The sequence below is a fragment of the Solanum pennellii genome, chromosome 4 (genome assembly GCF_001406875.1).
Source record: "Solanum pennellii chromosome 4, SPENNV200".
Classification (NCBI taxonomy): domain Eukaryota; kingdom Viridiplantae; phylum Streptophyta; class Magnoliopsida; order Solanales; family Solanaceae; genus Solanum; species Solanum pennellii.
Window position 1 is genome coordinate 68,797,765 of NC_028640.1, and position 3,566 is coordinate 68,801,330.

Consider the following 3,566-nt stretch of genomic DNA (forward strand, 5'->3'; position numbering starts at 1 on the left):
CTTAAATAATTTTCGAGGCTGATAAGGTTATAGTGTGGAATAATTTTAAATATTTTTTTATATTTAATTTTACCTGTCCAATATTAATTTATTATATCAATTTTAAATATTATATATTGTGAAATATGATTATAGTATATATTAAAGATAAAAGGAATTAATGTGATAAATTGTGTCTTATTATTTATTTTTTCTATTTCTAATACTATAGTTTTTTTTTTCTAGGTACTTTCTGTGCATGCACTAGAACCCCACTTTCTAATTTTCTACACTCTTTTTTTTCCATAGGCTAAATTAAAAAGAAATAGGGTGATAAAAGCTGACATTATGGGAATATTCACAAACTAATACTATTACGCACGTGAAGATCACTTTAAGGCAGTTTTGGTTCAAGGAATTAGGTAGGTTATGTTAATTTAAATTTTGAGATTAAGTTTATGAAGAAAATATGTTATAGCCTGTTTGGCTCAGCTTAAAAGCTGGTCAAACTGACTTAAAAGCTGATTTTTGACTTATTTAGCTGTCTGACAATACTCAAAATAGCTTATTTTAAGTTAAAAAAAAACTTATTTTAAGCCAAAAGTTAAAAGCTGGGGTAGGGGTGCTTTTTTTTTTTTAGCTTATAAGCTGTTTTAAGTTGACCACATTTTTATCTTTTTGCCCTTAATATTTTTATACAATCTCCTAATTACAACATAACCCTAACATCTCTTTCTTCCATTTTTCCCTTTTCACGTTTGGCATAGCAACTTCAGCATTTTTATCCAAACACATAACTGCTTATTTTTAAAATAAGTTTCAGCACTTTCAAAAATACTTTTTTAAAGCTGTTTTTATTAAGCCCATCCAAACGGGCCCTTAGGGCCTTTTTGGCTTAGCTTAAAAGCTGGTCAAATTGACTTAAAAGCTGGTTTTTGACTTATTTAGCTGTTTGGCAATACTCAAAATAACTTATTTTAAGTTGAAAAAAACTTATTTTAAGCCAAAAGTTAAAAGCTCGGGTAAGAATGCTTTTTTTTTAGCTTATAAGCTATTTTAAGTTGACCACATTTTTACCTTTTTGCCCTTAATATTTTTATACAATCTCCAAATTACCCACATAACCCTAACATCTCTTTCTTCCATTTTTCCCTTTTCACGTTTGGCATAGCTGTTGAACTTCTTTCGATTTTTCCAATTTGAAGTGATAATAAACCTTGAAGTAAGTTTTTTCGATTATTTTTTTTATTAGCTTTCTTCTTTTATTATGTTAACAACTTTTAAGGATATTTCAGACATTTTGATTTAAAAAGCTGTTTATCAGCACTTATTTGCCAAACACATCAACAACTTTTTTTTAACTTCAGCACTTTTATCCAAACGCATAACTGCTTATTTTAAAAATAAGTTTCAGCACTTTCAAAAATACTTTTTTAAAAGGAAAAATTAGTAAAGTAGTCACAATTTCTAACTTAATTAGTAAAAATATCTACACTTTAAAAAATTTAGTCAAAATGTCAATATTTTAAAAATAATTTATAAATACTATTATTTGTCTTTCCTTTAACAGTCCAACATTAAATATATTCACTATCCATTTAGACTTCTTCTAGACTTTAATACCATAAAATTTATTTCCATCTTTGAGATTTTCAAAAAAAATTTTCTTTTTTACCATTTTCACCATTATTGTCTCTCATTGTTGAAAAAAAACTAAGTATTCAAGTTCATATCAATTTGTTCAGATCTATCGATTAATTCAAGAAATCTCTCAATACATAAAGATATTTTCGTAATCATATTTTATTTTGCGAGATTTCATAAGATTTTGTTTTCGAAATAAAAATTATGTTGAATTTTGGATTGTATTTATTACAATTTTTTCGTCATTTTTTCGATTTTTATATGAGTTTGTTAACATACTCATCAAATATTTATGCATTTCGAAATTTTAGTATTTGAAACACTATTTTTATGATTTTATTTTCGTATTTGAGATTTAGTACATTGTAATTTATAGTAAGCCACATAAGCATTCATACATAATATACTGTTTGATTTTTTTTTTATATATATATTCATATTTAATAATTTCAAATTTGCTTATAGTGTTATTAATTCACAAATAAACACAGATTCAGATTTGAATTTGGTTAAAAGAATTGAAAAAAAAGGAACATAGCAGACGAAGAAACAAGAGAGAGTCAAAGAAAAAGGTTGCGAATTGTACTCATATCAGAATAATATTCATATTAATTTTTGTTTGTCAATTATTTTTATTTTACTCATCATTTGTATTTTTATTAAGAATATTGTATTTCTTTTTTATTTGTAGTCATTCAAATACGTATCTTATATGAATTTGTATTTCTTAAGCATAGATGTATCATATTTTTTTAACAGTCAATTTATATTTTTTTAGAAAATTGTGTTCTGATTATATCATTTTCACTATGTATGCTATCTCATATGAATTTGTATTTCTTAAACATATAAGTATCCTGTTTTTCAACAGTTAATTTGTATTTTTTTAGAATATTGTATACTGATTATATTATTTTACTATGTATGTTATATGTTTTCCAGAATCTTGTATTCTTATTTTTTTCATAGTCAATTTGTATTTATTTTTTTAGAATATTATATCCTTCCTCAACAAATTATTATTTCCACCAAGTATGCTATTTTTCCCAAAAAATCTTGTACCCTTTCATAAATCATATTCATACACATTGAGATACGTGTGTGTGTGTGTGTNAAAAAAATCAATTTTAATTTGATTGGTAAAGTGAACACATAAAATGTAAAAGATATTGGTATACAATTAAAATAAAAACATAACAAAGGAAAGTTGATCTAATAGAATGAAAAAGGAGTTTCTTTTGAAATTGTTAATGATGAAAATTTTAAGTGATATGTTCCTTCTCTAAAAACTATTATCTCACTTTTTCATCATACTACTTTTTTGTATTTTATATATTATTATACAATATTCTAAATAAAAATTAGAATAAATAAAAATATGAATAAAATACATATTGAAATGAATACGAAATATAAAATTTTCGAAAAAAAACAAATAAATACACATGAAAAAAATATAGGAATACAAATATGTTTCTTAAATAACGATAAATTCAATTGGCATACCTATTGGAATGACTATAAACTAACAAGAAAAAAATTAAGATTATGGAGAGAAAAAAAAGAACAAAGTTTGAGTTTTATTTGAAAATGTAATTAATGAGAAAATTTAGTGATCTTTATCTTTTTTTTGAAATATTCTCTCCCTTGATTTTGTCCCTTTTGTTATTAAATAATTTTATTCTTTAAATAAAAACAAATAATAAAGACATGAAGAAGATACATAACAAATTAAAATTTTGACATTTTTACTAAATATTGAAAGTGTTACTAATGAGCCCTCTTAAATGTTAAAATATTGACATTTTGAAAAATTTCCCTTTTTAAAATTGTTTTTACTAAGTCCATCCAAAACGGGCCCTTACTACCAGATACACTTCGAAATGCGTGTGTATATATATATATATATATATATATATATATATATATATCATATAATATAG